This window comes from Elgaria multicarinata, chromosome 5 (assembly GCF_023053635.1).
Source record: "Elgaria multicarinata webbii isolate HBS135686 ecotype San Diego chromosome 5, rElgMul1.1.pri, whole genome shotgun sequence".
In the NCBI taxonomy this organism is placed as follows: Eukaryota; Metazoa; Chordata; class Lepidosauria; order Squamata; family Anguidae; genus Elgaria; species Elgaria multicarinata.
Window position 1 is genome coordinate 93770359 of NC_086175.1, and position 21304 is coordinate 93791662.

Sequence of the window (21304 nt, forward strand, 5' to 3'; positions counted from 1 at the left end):
TTCACTGGGGTTTCCCTTGCTAGCAAATACCCTTTAAAAAGAGGCTGCTTTACATCCCACTGAAGTCAGAACAACCTCCCCTAAAGCTCCTTCTTTCCTGCAGCTGCCAGCTGCTTTTGCCCCCCCCCCCATCCCTCTTCTTTGTCACTTCTCCACTGGTCCCTGTTGCTACCTGTCACATCTACATATGGGTTACAGAACAGTGAGCGGGGATCAGTAAACACATGCAAATATAATGGCAAAGCAGTGAAATGGAGGCGGAAATTGCACTAATTTCAAGGCAGAGCAGTAAAACTAAGGGGAAATTGTACAGATTTCATGGCAAAGCAGTAAACTAAGGCGAAAATGTCATGGCAGAGCAATAAATGGAGGGGGAAATTATTTATTTATTTATTTACAATATTTATATACTGCTCCCTATTGAAAATTTCAGTGCGGTGAACAAGATAAGATAAAATAATAGAATAAAACACTTTAAAATAGATTTTAAAAGAAGCAAAATTTACAGTAAACCGTGGCTGTAAATTAAGGAAAGGCTTCCTGGAATAATGAAATTATGCAAATTTTCTAGTAGTGGACATTCACTCCTGCGCACTTGTGCAGGACCAAAAATAAAAATAAAATTCAAAAACTTGCAAACACATTCAGGATGCTCTCTGGTGTCCTATCTTATGGATTTTTAGGAGCACAGGGTGGAGGACAATGAGAAGGCATAGGGGAGGATGGCAGCGGTGCTAGCAAGATTGCATGGAGTGCCAGGGTTTTTCACCACTCTTGGCAGCCAGCACTCTAGCCATTCCCAACAATGATCATAGAATCATAGAATAGTAAAGTTGTAAGGGGCCTATAAGGCCATCGAGTCCAACCTCCTGCTCAATGCAGGAATCCACCTTAAATCATACCTGACAGATGGCTGTCCAGCTGCATCTTGAATGCCTCTTACACGGGAAAGCCCACAACCTCCCTAGATAATTGGTTCCATTGTCATACTGCTCTAACAGTCAAGAAGATAAAATCGCCCTGCCTGGTTCAGTTGTCACAAACACACACACACATACACACACACACACCCTACAACAGAAAAACTGGTCTGAGTTTGGACATCATGCTAAGCCACCCTAACAACTGAGCGTGGTTTAGCATAATGTGCGAACCAGATCATTACAGACTGCATCATTTCAAAACTACAGATGGAGGTTGTCTGTCTGAGTGCTTCTCCATAAGAAAACACAACAACAACAACTCTGATGTAGGAAATGAAAACGTACAAATATTCTGTTATGGTAAAATTGTCTCGCTTTATCAAAATAAGAAGGAACTTGACAGAACATACTTTTATCAGAAATGGAGTTTGTTTAAAGAATACTGGGACGATAAGGCTCATACATCAACGGATATCACACTTTGTTTAATTGGTCATATTTATTTATTTAACATATTTGTTGACTGTCTAATAATTGGAATTCTCTGCACACTGTATAGGTAAATTAAAATGTAAAACGCAGACAATAAACAATTATTAAAAACAGGACAAAATGAAACCAAGATAAAACCACTAGCATAGGGCAAAAACAATGCAGCACATAAAGCCAAACTAAATTTGGATTATGGATTATTGGTTTGCATGTAGAGATGAGTATATTTGAGAAGGCTTTTTAAAATCATACTAAAAGCTTAATAATGAAAAAGAAAACTCGTAAGTCAGGATAAACTAAGGTGAACGATTTTTCCCCACCTGACTTGTTATTTTAATTCCTATAGGGAGGTTTTCCCCCACCCCCCTGCAAAGAGCAGTAGTCAGTCATTCAAATCCATGCTAGCAGTCTGAAGTGGTGGAGTTCCTGGAAGACTGCAGAGTCTCTTATTTCTTTACACAGTCAGTTTATTTTGGCCTTTTTGGAGTTGGTGAGGCACAGACTTTTCTTTCTCTCTTGATTTGGGGATGGTCACTATGATGAGAACCCTTGTTCTAAAAACAAGGATGCAAATAAACAGGATTGTGACAGATTCACCCAAATTACCTCCAACCAAAGCCACACTTCCACCACCACCACCCCCCCGTTCTATATGGAAATTCCCAATATTTCAAGAAAATCTACTTAGGCACTTATACATATCCAATATGAAAGAATCCTTGACCTCTGAGGTTGGTAGTTTGGTGGTAACGACTGAGTGGGTATCAAACATAAACAGTGCTTCTGAAGCCTCATCTCCAAACTGCAAATTGGAAATGCACTCCTACGGGTTGCCTCCATCAACAAAGAAGTCCCTTGATGTGTGATTCCACTCAACATCCTTCTTAAGCCATTATCAGACAGCTGAGATCAGGCTACAATGAACAAGCATGTGCCTGATTGTTAACATGTCAGACGTGCATTATTAAAACTGTAGGGGGAAGGAGCAGGATGAGAGAAGCGGCATTTCTTTCTTTGCTCGGTGTCATTATTTGGGAAGGAATTAATTCTGGAATGCGTTGCCACAGCTAGAAGATCTTCCGGTGACAAAGCATCAAAACTGGACTGTTAATTTGGGTCATTATTGACATTGTTTGCATTTTCCGTTGTTATGCTTGCCAAAGGATAACCTGATTTCTCTTCTTGACTGCACAGATGACCTAACTACATCCACTGGAGGGGAAAAAAAACCCTCAACACACATTTGTAACAAATAAAAGAGTTTAACAACAACATAATCACAGAATTATAGGAAGGAACATAGGAAGCTGCCTTATAAGGAGTCAGACCATTGGTCCATCTAGCCCAGTGTTATTGGCACTGACTGGCAGCGGCTCTCCAGGTTTCCAGCAGGAGCTTTTCCAGCCCTACCTAGAGATGCTGGGGATCAAACCTGAGACCTTCTGCATGCAAAGCAAGTGCTCTATTACTGAGCTATCGTCCCTCTTAGAAGGCCTAAGCTTCAGCAGAGATGTCTTCATTAGGGGACCTCAGATCCTTTCCAGAACTTGAGTAGCCAAGATTGTAATCTACTACAACAGAAGGTGGTAGGAGAACCAAATGACACCAGAAGTACTGGTAAGGATAAATAATAGTTTAATTAAATAAAAAACAGTGGCTCAAGCAACCACACATGATATCCCCTTCTGATTTCCAGGATGCAACATCGAGGATTGAAGTGCATATGTTAATGGGGATAGATCTGACACAACAGAGACCACTTTAAATTCACTTTGTACACCAGACTTTTTCAATGTTATCTGTTCACACATTCAGCATCTAGTTAGGAAGATTAACAGACAAGTATGAATAAGTATTCAAAAGAGGTATTGGTGGGAAATTAAAAAAATACAAGCCCCCTGCTCAAATTCACCCTTTACCTTCCTAGAAATGTTAAATTAATAATCAGCTTTTGTTCTGGGCTCAATCCCTTGGACCTTCTTGAAACATTTGGGGCCCACTTCCAGGATCTGCTAAAAACTGCTTTCCAGTTCCATGCCTGGATCTGCTCTGGGATCTGCACTGCTGGACTTAAAGTTCTCCGCTCTCCGCCAAGGAAGCAAATGCAGCCATCAACAGAGGCCTTTCTCTTTGCCTGCCACCAAATGCAGTTAAACTGGTGAATACATGGGAAAGGGCCTTCTCAGTGGTGGCTCCAAACCTCTGGAATCAGTTTCCATTAGGGATTCATCAGGCCCCTTCTTTGCAGATCTTCAGGAAAGCTGTGAAGTCCCACCTGTTTTCACTGGGCTTCACGTAATGTCTGGGCTGTTGGTTGATTTTATTGGTTTTAATTGGTAATCTTTGTTTTATGGATTTTTGAATATGTATTTATTGATTTTATTGTATCCACTTTGTGTGGCTTTTATTTTGTCCAGTGCCCTGAGAGGGATTTGCCCTTAAAGGCAGCCTATAAACAATTTTAGACAGTTGAAGAGAGAGAGATTTTAAAAAATGACAATCCTAAAAGCAAGAAAAATCCATGTTTTGCAAAACGAACACTCCTGTTGAAAAGGGACAAGAAACTATCCAGGGCAGTCTATGGCTTCTGAGATGCTGCCAGGCATTCCCCAGAAGTTCTAGAAATGTGATTGTAAAATGGAAAGCTTGTTGTTGTTGTTCTTCTTGTTGTTGTTGTTAAAGAAAATTGCTATTATCTGGGCATACGATTCTCCATTTTTCCTGCTCTTTTAGTGGAGGAGTCATAATGCAGTCGAAGAGCATATGCTTTTCACTGAAAAGTTCCTAAGTACAGTCCCAGACATCTCAGGTTAAAAGGATCAGATAGAAGCCGATGTGGAAGAACCCCTACCAGTCAGAGCAGAGCTACTGAACTACTCTGACTGGACTACTGGACCAGAAAGAACAAATGTTTAACTCCATATGAGGCAGCTTCCTCTGCTCAGATATGGCATCCTGGAATAGGCACAGCCCTGATACCACCAGCTTCTGCTGCTGTCTTGTGTAGCAGAAGCACCATTTCATTTCTGCTTGCCGTGCAGCACAACTGTAGGAGCTGAAAATGTTATTTGGGTAGATTTCCCATAGTTCGGTATGGATAAAAGAAGGAAAGGAGAACCCATTAGCTCAGCAGGCAGTTTATATGAGCACAGCATACATATGCTGGCTGAATGCACTTGTGAGACGGAGCACATTAAGGGCTACTTCTTGTAACATTATGCATTGAATCAGTGTGGGAAGGAATCTAAAAGGATCATCTCATGGCATCTCCTCTTAAGAGGAATACAAATAGTTATTTTGGCAAGTCCCAAAATTCACTCACGTCTTCTTTGACTTTGCCACATCATATCTGAAACTCTCCTGAATTCAAGTGGCAAGGAAGAGGACCGTGCTTTGGGGAAACACAAGCCCCGCTGCCTCTTGGGCTGACATTTCTCTGGATCTGAAAAGTCCCGAATAAATTCCTTTCAAGCCTGCTGTTGAGAACAACCAAGAAGGGAAATTCTTGAACCTCTACTGCAGCTCGTAGGGTTAGATCCCCCCTCCCACGAAGTTGAAACTATTGGGGATGGGGTGAGAAATCAAAGCAGAGGCACTGTCCACCAAAATTTTGCTTGTAACAATCTCAGGAGGGGAAATCAAACAGTGCCTCATTTGAAATCTGTTCATATCCTAACCCTGTTCCACTCCACTCTGCTAAGGACAAAAAAAGGGGAAAAACTCACTTTGGGAAAGGTGAATGCTGGTGGCAGGGGGTTCCACTGAAGATCATAAAGTTCCAGCTCAGGAACATTTTGTTATGGGCAGCCTATAAATAATGTATTTAAATGCATAAATAAGATTTATTATTATTATTATTATTATTATTATTATTATTATTATTATTATTTACAATATTTATATACCACTCCCCATTCAAAATTTCAGAGTGGTATACAAGATAAAATAGAATGAAAACAATAAAAACACATTAAAAATAGCTTTTTAAAAGAAGCAACATGCAAAGTAAACCACAGCTGGCCATCAAGGGAAGGCTTCCTGGAACAACGATATTTTCAGGAGGCACTGAAAGGAATACTAAGTTGGAGCCTCCTGACCTCCAGAGGCAGGGAATTCCATAGGAGTGGGGCCTCCATGCTGAAGGCTCTTCCCCTGGTGGACTCCAATTGGAGAATGGGTCTTTGTGGAACCACCAGGAGCATGCCCTCGGATGACCTCAGTGATTGGGCAGGTTGATAGGGGAGAAGATGTGGGAATCAAAAGAAAAGAATTAACTTTTTTTTACCATGACCATAAATGAAGGATTTTTTTCTCTGTCACATTTTGCTCACTAGACATTTTTATGCATAAAAAGAAATTGGATTTGCAATAGGCCAGAATGCTTATTGCAACTAGTCTGACAAAGAGGCTTTAAATGAAAAACAGGATGCTCTAGCAATTAATGCATTGATGCTACAAAAGTGTCCCTAGGCAGCACAGATTGGAAAACAGATTGCTCCTATGTATTTGACATACCAGCCTTACATTTAATAATTTTATATCAAAAAATACCCCAAATGCCCCCTACTGAGAATTCTGTTTCAAATTATAGACAACACAAGTGAAACTTTATTAGAAAAAAATCAGTTAGATGGTGGAAAGACACAATTTGGTACAAAGCCACATTATTATTTTGACAGTGCAAGCCTATACAGGTATATTCAAAAGTTAGTCTAATTCAATTCAATGGGACTTACTCACAGGGTAATTAGGATTGCAGCCTGAATTAGATAATTTGCATGAAGGTAGTTCCTGTGTCCTACCGCCTTTTATTTTATGCACATCTCATGCTTTGATAATCATACCAGAGAACAGAGATGACTACCTTACCTATTGGTTTTCTTGCTGACATAAAAATGTTCCAGTGTGGTGTTAGAGTGTTGCACTGAGACTTGGAAGATCTGGGTTCTAGTCCCAACTCACTGGGTGACTTTGGGCCAATCACAGTCTCCTAGACTAACCTACCTCACAGGGTTGTTGTTATGAGGATAACATGGAGAGGAGGAGGGAGAGGACCAGGTAAAATGCTTTGGTTTCCCTTAGAAGAGGGAAAAGATAGACAGAAATGTAAAGACAAATAAAATAAATACAAAAATTAGGATACCAAGACCCAGAGCAAAGAGAAAAAAAACAAGGGGGAAACATTACTGCTACCACATCAGCTTTTTTGTACACCCTCAGAACAATGATATAACAATTCACAATGATTAATACAGGTACTTAGTACTTGCCACATTAGGCAAGTGGATACCACAAAGAGGGTCCTCCGATTTTGGAACTCTGTCGTAAGGGAAATTTGCCTTCATTATTATCCTTTAACTCCCAGGCAAAGTCTGCTCTGTTTAATTAGGCATTTGGTAAGTAAATTGATTTCTCTGTCTGTCACTGCCTACTGAAATGCAACTTGGTTGTTGTTTTTAAATTATTATTATTATTATTATTATTATTATTATTATTATTATTATTAGACATAGAATGGCTTGTTTTCTGACTTAATTGCTGTGTTATGCCATCTAGAATGTCAATTATGGCAGAAAAGTGGCACCTATTTTAAAAATTAATCGAACAAACCAGAGCTGAAGCCAAAACATCTATTGCCTGGCTTGAAATATTTGTTTTAGGGATTCATAGTGCTCATTTCAAGTACGAGGCACTCATTACGAAGTCATAACTCTTCTTGGGCGCCAGTTGAAATCAGAGCCCGAGAAGAATGCAGCCCCTCCCACCCCACCATAGTCTTACAAACCTGATTCTTCCTCCCCCACACCCACACCCCAACACAAACTCCAACTTTCTGCTCTGGGAGCAGCAACTGTGAGGAAAGAAACTAGAGTGGTCCTCTGCGCTCTGGCACCAGGTCAGCTGACACGCCTCATGCAAGATGCAAGTTGACCTGGGAAATGTAGCTTTCCCAAGGGATGCTGCAAGTGCCCTTGGAAAAACTACATGTCCCAAACCTCATTACGCTGCGTGCAGTGGAGGCTGTTGGCTCCAATTTTGGTGGGTCTGTGAATCCATTTTGGGTTTCAGTCAGAAACAGCCAGAACTCTAAAGGAGCTATCCAAGCTGCTGAACCTATTTTGGGGATGAGGTTCAGCTTTTTGGACAGCTCCTTTAGAGTCATGGCTGGTTGTAAACTGAAACCCAGAATGGTTTATGAGTCCTTCAGCAGGAGCTATAACAATTCAAAATAAACAAACTTAAAACAGAGAAGAGGAACAACACCCAGAAAATAAGTTACATTTTTAAAACAATTGTTTTCTGAATCACAACACTTCTTGTATACAAGATTTGTTGTTATCAGAAAAATGCATGGAGAATTCCATCCTTTTATACCTTATCAATCCTGCAGGGTAGGTATTTTGGCTTGTTATGTAGCAATGCAACAGATGCCAGAGCAGAGAAAGTCTTCGCACTGCAGGAAGGTAAGCCCAGCAAGCTAGGGAGGGATGTCTGCAATGAGGGGTGGGGTGAGGGAGGAGGGGAATTGGAGGCTCACAGGTTGGTTGATGGGAGCAGTAGTGGCTGGTGGCTCTGATTTCTATGGGGCTATGCATCCATCCTGGGTTTCAGTCAGAACAATCCTGCACTGTAAAGGAGTTATCCAAGGTGCTGAATCTTATCCCCCAAATGGGCTCAGCACCTTGGATAGCTACTTTAGAGTTTGGGTGGTTCTGACTAAAACCCAGGAGCGATTTACAACCCAACCGAAATCAGAGCCACCAGCCTCCACTGGATGGGCGTCATGGATGCAATCCCACTAAGTGGGAACGTTTCCTCCCAGATGTAGCTGCTTGGATGCTTAAGCCGTCCTTTGGTGGGCCACACCAAAGGAATTTAGAGGGGTGGCTACACATGAGAGTGAATGCTGTCCCCAAGAGGCTTGCCTGGTCCCGACACTGTTAACCTTTTATGGCACCAGGCAAAGGCCTTTCTTTTTCGCCAACACCTTTCAGATTTTATGGCTATCTTTAATACATATTTTTAATATTATTTTCCTATTCTGTTCATTGTTTCTTGTATTGCATCTTATTCTTTTCACTTTTTGTAATCCGTCAAGAGAACCTTTGATACTGGGCGAATTAAAAACATACTAAATGGGTAAAGAAAGAAAAAAATTGGGAGGGGGGAATTCCACCCCACATTACTGCTTGCAGCACTTAAGCACTCATATCAAGGATCACTTTACAAGCTCCATCCCATCCACTACTTCACATTCTGGAAGGCTCGGCAGCCTCCATGGGGCATCTGATGAAATAATTTACCATGCAACAGTCATATCCTCCGTTGACTTAAAAGCAACCCAAAGTTCATTCTTTGGGATAAAGTTCCACTAGGAAAAATGCACAATAATTATTTGAGATCATTATCAAAAGTTCAGAATATACTACAGCAGCAGCAGGGACTAGTGAGGCAAGCAGGTAACTTTAGACCCTGGATTTAATGGTCTTACGGTGGTGGGGGTGGGCTTGAAATGGCAATACGATATTGTATTACTTTGGCTATGAAGCACACAAGTAACTTTTCTCTTCTCCCGCATCCCATTTCATCCCTTACAACAGATCCTAGATTCTTTGTACGTTAGAGTAAAAAAATAAAGAAAAGGAACAGTTTGCTAAACTTGATTTTAAAAAAGAAAGAAACTCTGTACATGTGCAGTTGTACATTTTTAACTCAGGTCATAGCACCATGATAACTACAGGAATACCTGCCACTTGGGAATACCTGCCATTTATTTATTTTTCGTAGAAATGTATAATATACATTTAACTTAAAAACAATAAAATAAGTATCTGTACCCATGAACATGTCCAGCGGGTTGCTATTAAATGTTTATAAAAATAAGGATGCTGCAGCAATCAGTCTCACTCTGCCATTGGTGAACCTTGGCATATCCACATCCTGATGCTGGGGCTGTTTGTGTCGCTGTCCCAGCCATCTGCTGCTGTCTGGTTGTTTGTTGGGGGGTGGGGTGGGGTGGGGTGGGGTGGCTGGCCAGCTGCAGGGCCCTGGATTTTGGCTCAAGGTCCAGTCCAAGCCATGCCACTGGCAGCAGTAGGTTGGACACCCATATACGGTGCCTTAGTGTTCCTGCAGATAGAGATACATGGAGTGGAGGCTGGTGGCTCTGATGTCAGTGGGGCAGTGAATCTATTCTGGGCTTCTGTCACAGCCAGACAGAACTCTAAAGGAGCTATCTAAGATGATGAACCTATTTGGGGGATAGGGTTCAGCACCTTGGATAGCTCATTTAGAGTTCAGAGTAGTTCTGACTGAAATCCAGAGCGGATTCACTGCCCCCACTGACATTAGAGCCACCAGCCTCCACTATGTGCATGCCTTAACTCTTAGAGACAAGACGCATACCCACTCAGGGATTTAATTTCTAGAAATCCTGGGAGGTGGCAAAGAGAAAGCTCAACTCTAAAAAATGAAAGGTAAATCCTGCAGAAGCTTCCTATTTGAAAGAGATCTTTTGTGCAGAAACAGCCTGCCTTGGTCCCATCCGAAGTCCCATCCAACTCTGATAGCTTTAGAAATTTGCACTAATGATTTTTTGAAAAAGAAACAAACAATAGGATCAGTAATTTATCAGAGACAGGTAACAGAAAACAGGGTGCAACCCTGGCAAATAAGGATGGTTGGAGCGCATGTGTTTAACATTTGTTTAGCACCAACTACTACAAACTGGGAGCAATAGCTTTGAGTTGGGTGTTGTTGTTGGTTTGACACTGAGTAATTTAGCTTGGGACATTAGCAACTCAACGATATCTTTTTTCCTCCATGTAATGTGACACTGATTCTATTTTCAATGTAGGTGCTGCTACACAGCATGTTTATTTCAGTTGCTGATGGCAAATGTTTCTGATCCAAGGCAATTACACACTGGCATGCGCTTTCATCTTTTGCTACCTTGATTTAAAATTCAGTTTGTTTCATGCTGGCAGTGATTTATAGTCTTGTTGCACATTCGCTGGCTTCCAAAGTACGGCTCTTCTGCTAGTTGATATGGCTATTTGTAAATAGACGAAATTTATGAACTGGAGCTCAAGGTTTTGTTTTTTTTCTGCTTTGAAAAAGAAAAACACAACAAGACTCCAAAGAGACTAGACACTCTTTTTCTCAAAGTCCAACGTGAGCTGCAGACAGAACTGTCCTAGACAACTTTGGAACTCTACTGTTGATGAATATATTTTAAGCCATTATTGTCCCCAATGACATATTCTTAAACAATTGATTGATGGAGCATAAAACTCTGTTTGCTCAGGAAAGTGGGACTGCCACCTGCTCTTTCCGCCTTCCTTTGAAAGTGTGTTTTAATTTAAAAGAGCTTGTCTAATTAAATTCACTGTTAGTGACAAAATTATCTCTTCATTGACAAGCCTCCTTAGCAACTCATTTATATTTGGAGGTCCATGTCTGCAAGGAAACGAATTACAGACATGGGATTAAGGGGAGGAGGAGGAGGCAGTGTGTGTGTGTGAGAGACGCATCAGTCAGTCTCCTGCAGACATTTGTTACAGACCAGCACAACAAGTCCTTTGGAACTGCTGTGTGTGGATTTACTGCAGAATTCAGTCTTGGTTTATAAGCTGAAATCCACTGAACTCATTTCATTTATTATCATCATTACCATTTCATTGACAACTGGGAAAAAGTTCACAGTGAATGACAGTGCCGACTAGTTGCTTTACAACAAAGCAACGTCAATCTTCCGTGGTCAAAGTGGTTTTGGCCATTTTATTTGCAGTGCTTTCATGTCACAGCTCCACAAGCCTGTGCTGGCGGCGTTTTATATTTTATTAAAATTGTCTTATTTTAAAACACCTTAATCTGACTGTTAAACAGAATGAGAACAAGGGTGGTCCTCATCTGATGTTCTGCTGATTATTATTTGTGGCAGTTGCTCCAATGCCCCCCCCCTTTTTAAGGAGGATCCAGAAAAGATGGTGATTTTGTTTTTCGTTTGGACTCATCTGTATTGAAACCTTGGTGATACATAAATGCTCCTCCTGTTGCAATACACAGAGTTCAGTTATTTGTCAGTTATTTGTATGACCTCACAGAAGCCAATGTCCTCTTCTCCAGGGTGAGCAGTGCTACAATTCACCAACTGCCATGGCTAGAGAATTCCTCCTGCATGAGGCTTTTATTGCACACTCTTGATTGGTTACTCACAGAAGTTTGTAGGGTCTTAAATGACATTGTCACCCACCAGGGTGTCTCCCATGCTATTTCAGCTTCATCCCACTTTTTATAAGATTGGAATAAAGCAACAAGGAAGTTTAATGAGAGATAATTGGCAGTGTGTAATGGCGGTGTTGTGCTATAATTCAGATGGCACTGTCTAATGAAACATATAGAACATTGCCAAGAAAGGAAGTTGTCAATTCAAATCACATGTCTGTCCATGTAATGGAGCCAATCATAACCCTGCAAAGAATCAAAGTAGAAGCCTTTCTCCGCTGTGGCACCCCGGTTGTGGAACGAGCTCCCCAGAGAGGTCCGCCTGGCGCCTACACTGTACTGCTTTCGTCGCCAGCTGAAGACCTTTTTATTCACTCAGTATTTTAACACTTAATTTTAACTTAAATTTAAATTTTACTGTTTTAACTCTGTATTTTAATCTTATATCAACTTTGCTGTGTGGTTTTATCCTGGTTGCGCTTTTTATACTGTATTTCGTAATTGTGTTTTAAACTGTTGGGTGTTTTACTGTGGTTTTAATTTTTGTGAACCGCCCAGAGAGCTTCGGCTATTGGGCGGTATAAAAATGTAATAAATAAATAAATAAATAAATAAATAAATAAATAAATAAAATAATGATGTGGTATTTTTGCCTGGCATGGTGAAGCCCATAGTTAGTTCTTCAGGCACTTTTCACATCACCTGCAACCAGAGTTGTCAAGAATTGCACTTGGGATATTCAGCATGCAAAGCATGTGCTCTACCACTGAACTATGATCCCTCCATTGTAAAAAATGCTTTTGTTCTGATCCACACAGGCATGTACACAGAGGCCTCTACCTGTATAGATGATGTGTCAAAATCTGCATCATGTAGCAAATTGGGAAGATACTGAACTGGCTGGATGAATCTTTTGCTATAGAACTAGATCAGGACTACTGTATTTATTTATTTATTTATTTATTTATTTATTTATTACATTTCTATACCGCCCAATAGCCGGAGCTCTCTGGGTGGTTCACATACTGTATTGGAACCATTAGGTTGCCAAGAGAAACAATTAGGTTGCCAAGGATGAAAAGCACATTAATTTACTACATTAACACCCCCAAAAATATTTTCTAATATTATTAACATCTGACCATCGTTCAAAGTACACATTAAAACATTTTTACACATCGATCCCTTGATTGTAAAGATCTTTCAAACACTTAATTTGTCTTGGCTGTAATCCTAACTGTCATGGACACTCAAAGGCTTTTTTGGAATGCTATTGAAAGATGCAAATTGCCCAGTTCTTTGGGGCATCCCTCTACAATGAATAAGTGAATGTCAGCAGGTTGCTAGTAAATGCTATATCCAAAACAATGGGTCATAAACAAGCTCTCCTCACAGCATTTCTATATTTTCCAAACTTTTTGAAAAGAGAATGATATCTGATTCCCTCCTGCCCTTGCCTTGTGTTATCAATAAAGTTAAGAAACTGGTTTTGCAGCCTCTTCTGTCTTTTCACATCATCTTTTATTGAACATGCAGGGAATATACTTCTGTCATAGCTTAGATAATACCAAAGTCATTTCACCAGTTTAAAAAATAATGGTATACTCCAAAGGTTTACAGACCATTAATAGGATGTTTTCCCTTGTAGTATCTCCTCCTGTGCAGGGCTAATTTCATTTTAACACTATGATTTGAACACCAGACATACAATTAACTTTCTGTTTTGCAATGGAAGACCTTTAATTCAAGGTCATATTACATAAGCTATATGAAGCATGATGAAGAAACAGCTACAATGCAACAAAGACTAGTTAAACCTTTAGTCTCTGTAACTATTTTCTCCTTTATTTCATTTTTTTAACCTCAGAAGTTCTCAAAACAGCCACCTAATAGGCTTGACTCTCTCCGAAACAAAGGACAGCTCATTTTCTGCCTTCAGAGCTGTTTGCACATGCATCCTGTAATTCACTTTTGCTCAAGTTAATAGCATCTGCCAAGGTAATTAGAAAATATAATGAAGTGTGGTTTTAGAAATTCACCTTGGAGCTCTCTCAATTAGTTCAGGAAAACTGAACAGGAATGTCTAGTAGTTTGGTGCTGTATAAACTATGCTAATGGGCTACTTGGAAATGGGGGCTTCTAGATCAAGACAACTGGTCAAACATACCTCATTTAAAGGAACTGAAAGTATCTTAAAGGCAAGCATCTTTAGGTACAATCCAAACATTTGGGGCCCATTCACCATTTGGGGCCATTTCCCAATGAACTTTGCCGTGTTGGACCATTGCCACTGAATAACTCTCTCACCACAAGCACTGTTTGGAAATCTTAAGAGATACCGCAGCTAACATGAACAGCACAACTTCTTTATGTAAAATATGTCCTTGTGTGCAAACCATTAAAATGGAAAAGAACTAACACTGGTTGTGGTTGAATTATTTCCTGTATAAAAAATTACACCGAAGACTCTGAGCCAAAAGTCTTCTACAAATGGAGAACTACACCACATATTAGAGAGGGACCCTCACTCTTTACATTACCACCAACACCCATGATGACCCACACCTGATGTGAGAGCCAGACCAAATAGGCTCAAAGGGAGCTGTTAACCTAACAAATTCACAGGTTTCTAAAGGCTTCATAAACACATTAGCAGCTACTCTTCTTTCTGGCCCTCTGCTGGTACTTTGCTCACAGTTGGGTGTTTTCCCTCCTCCTGAGTAAATTTCTCTTCCTGAGTAAATCCCTGATGATAGAGCTGAGAAGAGGTCTCTTTGGGGTCTGGAACAGATTGGAACCCGGCACTATGGTGAAGTTTTATTAGAGTGAGATGCTATCTGGGTCAGTTGCTGGAGCACAGATGAGATATGTCTTTAGGGGACACCTGGACCATATTGAGTGACATTCCATAGCTGAAATACTGCCCCCAAATCTGCCTCCCATGCCATTCCCACATGATTCAGACATGAGCCATTTATATTGGAACTTCTTTTTCAATAGAAGAAACCAATATTGTGGAGAGAAACACCTTGTAGCTTATAGGAAGGTTCCTTTGTCTGGGAATTCTGTATGGTACTATGTCCATACAGAACTGTATGGTTCTCCTTTCATTCACTCTCTTTTGAGGGCAAAATCATCTTAAAGCCACGTTTTCTGGTTCAGTTGGGTTTGCTGAGTAGGTTGGTCATCTAAGACAGGATTAAAACAATATTATAAAAGCAGATAAATTCAAGTAATTTTAGTGGTGTTATTTCATGTGTAGTAGGAAAGGGGGGTCTAAAACATTATGGTAAATTGTTCCCTACGGATTATTCACTCCACTCCATTAAACACTCATAAGCACACTCAACTATCAAATTAGCACTGCTGAATTGTGTTATTTGTGATGGCTATTTTTATTCACAGCAGGCAGGAATCATTCCTCTGTGAAAAAGCAAAGCATTTCATCCCATATTCCTCATCTCCCCGCTCCCCCCAGCACTACTGGCTTCTATTTTGGATTCCTAGTGCTGAATACTGATCAAGCTATTCTCGACATGCCAAACTCTGCATTGCTTTGCATGACTTGTCATAAAATAATCTAACACATTGCATTCTGTGAAAATGTTTGGCACAAGTGTGATTTGTCACAGGCCTTGAATTTGAGATTGCTTTTAATTTGAAAAATGCAGTGCTTTCCCTAAGAAGTGGGGCGTTCTTGTTTTGTTTTGTTTTTGCTTTAACTTTGGTCATATCTATAGCTCTACTGAACATCTATAGCTCTGCTGAATAAGCTGCTCCTCTCCAATGATTCCACGGAAAAGCAAATTTCTCAGTAGCACTAATGGCTTACATTAAGCATATAGAGAGCTTAATTACATACTATGGTTCACTTCCTATTTTGCCACTCAGGCATTTAACCGGGGGTGGGGGGAGTGCTAGAACTCAAAAGAACTAAAAAAAAAATGAAAAAGGAAGAAAGAAAAAGAATGAAGGAAATTGAACCCAGGTGAACACATTTAAAAACCCACATTCAGCTTTCAAGAAATACTCCAAATAGTTCACATTTAAAATAACTACTCGTAAAGAATGTATAGTAATATTATGGCAGTTTTGTCTCATGACAATATGTACTTAAGAGAACAAACATGTTTGCTAAAAGCTGCTTTGAACTAAATTATATCAAGAGAGGAAAACACTGAATTCCATTCTCCTGGGTCTTAAAGAAGCAAAAGGTTTATCAAGACTAAAGGCGTTTCCTGAACACATAATTTGCACTAGATAATTATACTTCTCTACAGAATCTGTGGTTCTCTGGATGTAGTTGGACTACATCTCCCATCATAATTTATCATTGGCTATGCTGACTGGGGCTTATGAGAGTTGTAGTTATTGACATGTGAATGGCCACAAGTTTTTCAGCCCTGTTCTATCATGTAGCGAAACCATGTATTATTCTATTGACTTTCATGTTATCAACAACATAGCTAAAGGACTGGTAAGGTTGATGGCCAGTTCAACATTTGGTCTTCCCATCTTGGCTGTACACATTGTGTGGTGTAAGAACAAGTTTTGGGGCTTGCCCATTCGTATGCCTAATCTGACTAATCTCTTGCGTATGTAGATGTTCTACATGCAGCAGATGTCTGAATATTTGAGGCTTGGTCCCACAATTTTCTCCTATGCTGAAGCCACCTGTGGCAAAGTGCAAACTGGCCCTTAGAGGTGGGTAGCTGAGGGCTTGTTTGAAAGGCTGAAGATGTAATTGTCAGGGGAAGAAATGAGCTGCAATCTCATGCACAGGTGAGACAACATCCATGTGGTGCTCACCCTGAAGAGGATGGATGTTGGAACGGTAACACCAAGATGAGTAAAGGGTGAGTTAGTCAGGCTATAAAAGTTCATGCTTCAAGTGTCCATGCCAGGATTCTCACAAATACTCCCTGTGGAAGATTCTCACTTAAAGCCCCATCACATCTAGGTCGAAACATGCGGCTCCTGTTGCATCTCTGTTGTCGCTCCGACATTGCTTCTGGAAAACAGGAAGTAATGGGCCCATTCAGTCTGGTAGGAGAGAGCAGCAACTGGGCATTTTCTGGGGGAGGGGTTTGCAGTGCAACGAAGGCCAGAAGGGGTGGAAGATGCGCAAGAGGCAGACAACGTCATGTGAGCAGTCCGTGAGTGCCCAGTAACAAGCGTGCAGTAAAATGCTCGTCAGATGGAGCTTTTATTTTCTCATGGGTGTTACAATGAGATTCAGGAAACAAGTTAAAGCATGAAGGGGGGAAAAAGGACAAAGCATGCTCAAAGCAATACATGATCGTGAAAGAAGAGAAAAAAGACAAAGCATGTTCCAAGCCAGATGTAATCATGAAAAGAAAGAAAAGGGAGAAAGCATGTTCAAAGCACAATAAACTCATGAAAGTAAGAAAGGACAAAGCATGTTCAAAGCAGGAGATGGTCCTGAAAGAAAAAAAGGGGCCAAGTCACACTGCTCCCCTTGGTGCTGGCCCCATGGCCTATGTGTTCTCATGGATGTCAGAGGCAGGAAAGACTTTGTGTTAAAACTTCTATGCATGGAGATGTCCCTGGATTCTTAAACCCTGCTTGATCAGGGTTCCAGAAGCTGGAGATGCCTTTGCACATAGAAGTGTAGACATGAAGATTTCCCCACCTCAGATATGCATGCACAAGCGTGGATGGGTATTGGAGAAGCCATACCAAGTCAGCGACATGGCTAAAAGCGTGAATATGCCATGTCTTTGAATACACCTTGTCCCCTTCACCTATGTAACATCTGAAGGGGGTAGTGAGTTCTGTCATTTATGTGCATAGATAACCCCACTACCACCACCAAATAACCTCAGTTTACTCTTAGCTCTTACCCATACAGATCCCTGGGACAAAGAAAGCACATCAGCTGCACTTATACCAGGTACTGATCCTCAGCTGTCTTTCTTTAGATGTTGAATACTAGGGGAAGAATTGCTGATTAGAATGTATCAACCTCATACTTTTGTATGCCAAAGAGCTCTTTGCCCTTCCATTAAGTAGCTTCAAGAATCCAATGGCCATTCACCAGATAGGTCACTCAGCCAACCTTCTTGAGTTTTAGCACGCATGCATCATGTAGCTTTGATGTACAGACATTACTGTGGTTACATAGTGAAGTCAGTGTAGACTTCCAAAGGGGAGTGAAGAGAGAGAACTTGGGATCTTAGTTCACCATATAGTGGAAACTCTCTGAAGGGTAGACTGAGCCAGAACATGTTGTGTCTCAAAGGTTCATTGCACATCCTGCACTAAACAGGATCCTTTTAAATCAAGACTATTAGCCACAAGTAGCTGCTGTCTTATACACACACTCATAGGACCATTCACAAGACCAATTATATACCAAAATCAATCTGTGGTGACTTTGCCCAATAAATAAATTGCTGCATCAAACCGGCCCTCAAAAAAGAAATGTCCATTTTTAAAGTCTACATAATTTGCTTAAGATTGAATCTTTCATACTCAACGGGCTGCCCCTTCAGACATGATTTGTCCACCCCTTGAATGTTTATATATGTCCCCTCAATCTGTATTTTCATAAATGTCAAATAGGAGTAACTTAATATCAGAGTGCTTTTACTGCTAGCTCTGCCTGGAAGACCCTTGGAAATTATTGAACTTGTGAAATTTAAATGTATAGTGTTTGTACTCTGTTTCCAAACAATTAGGGTTTCACCATGAATACTGGGTATTCATAAAAACCAAACTACTGTGTATAATAAAGGGTTTTCATATTTATTTTTCTCATCTAAAGCGACAGACATCTTATTGCTACCCTCGGCACCTTCTTCTTTGCTTTTATCCATGCTGAATTCACCCTAAAGGAGAAGTCCTGCAGAGATACTCCAGCAGTACATATATTTAGCAGCAGACAGGAAAAGCAAATGTTCCGCTTGTTCCCCATGGCATACAACATTAAAATCTTTATGCTATGCTTAAAGCAGACGCCCACCTACCCAGACAACCACCACTACCACAAGGAAGAAAATGCTCCAGCAGTGACTTGAATATGGTTCATTGCACATCCTGCAGTAAACAAGATCCTTTTAAATCAAGACTATTAGCCACAAGTAGCTGCTGTCGTATACACACATTCACATTGCATTATTGACAGTGGAAACACTGGCAAGAGAAACATTCTGTCTTCTTGAAAACATGGAAAACACGTAAAAACTGAAACAGAGCTCTTCTATGGAACTGCACAATCCAAGTTTGTACCTGCTTCCTTGAGTCATTTCTAAATAACATATGCTGGAGTACTGAATCCACTTGGAGTCTGTCAAAGGTTTTCAGCTGGCAATATAGAAGGATCCTCAGCAATTTATAGAATCGAAAAAGTCCTCAATTTCCAACAGTGAGCTACAATTAGCCCAAACCTTAAGCACAACTGCAATTCCTAGACTGGCTACATTATTTACTGCAAGCCATCCTTAATTTTTTGCTGGGCTTGAAACAGCTATACTGTTGCTATACTTGTCAAGAGATGACAAATAATGAAATTAAATGTAAAATAAAGGCTAACTGCAAAATAAGCAGGGAGGCCTGATGAGTGTGAGTCAACAGGACCATTCAGTAGGGTGTTATTTGGTGGCACCGCTTCATCAAGAAGTGTCCCCATAACAATGAGTGGGCTGTTTCCAATATCTTATAGCAAATGGAGTATACTTCTAAATACCAGATGCTTTCTACAATAAAGGGAAGGGTTGATCCCTCCATGCATTGCTTCTGGGCTTCTTAAAGGCATCTGACTGGCTACTGTTGGACTAAGGGAGCCTGGTCTGATTCAACAGAACTCTTATGTTGCAAGTAGAGAAGGAAGCATAGAATAAAGGCACAGACACCAGATCTTGGGTTACACTAGGGCCTCTTTATTTGAATAATTTGGGTTGTTCACCCTCCCTGGATCTGCATGTGAAAGTGTGGGAATCAATGGGTCCTTTCTCAGGCCACTTGCCTGGGTTTATGGGCGAGCACTCTCCAAAGCCAGGAGTCAGGTGAAACCTGGCTCCTTTCTTATATGACACTCTGCAAGTGTGGGGAGACGGCCTCACAACACCCCTTCACTGTGGCTTTCAGCTCAGGGTAGGTAAGGCAGGAGGGTCTCCAAATGCAAACCATATCCTGACATGGGAGCCTCACAGTTCCCTAGGATCAGGTCCTCCGGATATGCCAATCACCAAAAGGTGCCAGAGTGCTCATCGTCCCTATTCTTATATTGCCAATTCCGACACATCCTGCCACCGGAGGGGGCAAGCTTCTGCTTAGGCACCATACCTGCTGCCTCTTTGGCAGCTAAGACAAAAAAAGGCTGTGTGTTTGGGTGGGCAGGCTCTTATAGCCCAAACCCCACCCTGCTTCCAAAGGCACATGTGCCTAAGCACGTGATGTGCCTTCATTCTCCTCCTCCCCCCTACTGGCAATAGCTGCTTCCCTCCCAAGCCATTGCAGCTGGGCGGGTATCGGTTTTTTTTGTATTAGAGTTAATACTCATGTTTAGTGCAGCATAAGGATGGATGACAAATTAGCTCTGCTGTGTTTTTTAATGGAATTACCCACTTCACACTTCCTGGAACCACATGCAATTTGAAGTCAGAAATCTATACATTTCCAAGTCTGCAACGGAAATGCATTTGGCAACATGTGCACTATTATGTGGGCCAGTGTGGTTTAGTAGTTACGGTGTTGGACATATACCAACCGAGTGGCCTTGGGCACATTGCTATTTCTTAGACTAAACTTCCCCACAGCCTCTTGATGAATATAGGGAGGGTCCATGTTTGCGGTCCTGATCCTGTTAGAGGAAGGGCAGATTAGGAACATAAGAAATAAAAATAAAATGTTCCTCCCCAAAACTAAACAGTAGGGGCCTTGCTAGACGAGGCCTTAGCGCGCCTTCAGACCCGGTTTCCCTGCTGTGCGTCCACATGACACACAGGGGAATCCAGCGGCAGGCCGCGCTGAGGCCTGGTCTAACGCGCCATAAGCGAATTCGCTTATGGCGCGCCTTTCCCCAGCTCCGGCCTCAGGCTGGGGCTGGGGGAAGTCTAGTGACTTCTGTGGCTTTTTGCGGCTTCTCGCTTACTCGCGAGTAGCCACGGACCTGGCACAGCGCTCATATGAGCGCTGTGCCCATCGGCCCGGGGGGGGGGGGGGAAGAGAGGGGGGGGAAGGATGGCAAGTGCCGCTCGCCTGCTTGCTCGGGTGGCAGTGGCGCGTGGCGCGATCTCACCCGCCCTCCCCCCTTGCCACCCACCCTGCCATCCTTCCCCCCCCCCCCAGTAAAAAAAAACAGAAAAAAACGGACTTACCAGTCCGGCGGCTTCGGGGCGCACGCGGCCCCTTTAAAAAGAAAAAAATGGCGGACGCTGCAGGGATCCGACGTCTGGAACCCTGGGCGAGGCGCGCTAATGTTAGCGCGTCTTGGCCCCGCCTCCCTGCCGGCATAAGCCGGCAGGTCTATCAAAGCCCTAGGTATTCTTTACTCAGCACTTTTTATTATTTATTTATTATATATCTATACTGTTTTCAAAGGCATCTCCACATATAAAACATTGCTGTAATCCAGGGCAGGATCTACACTATTGATTTAAAATGGTTTATAACAGTATTGACAACTGTTGGGGCCCAGG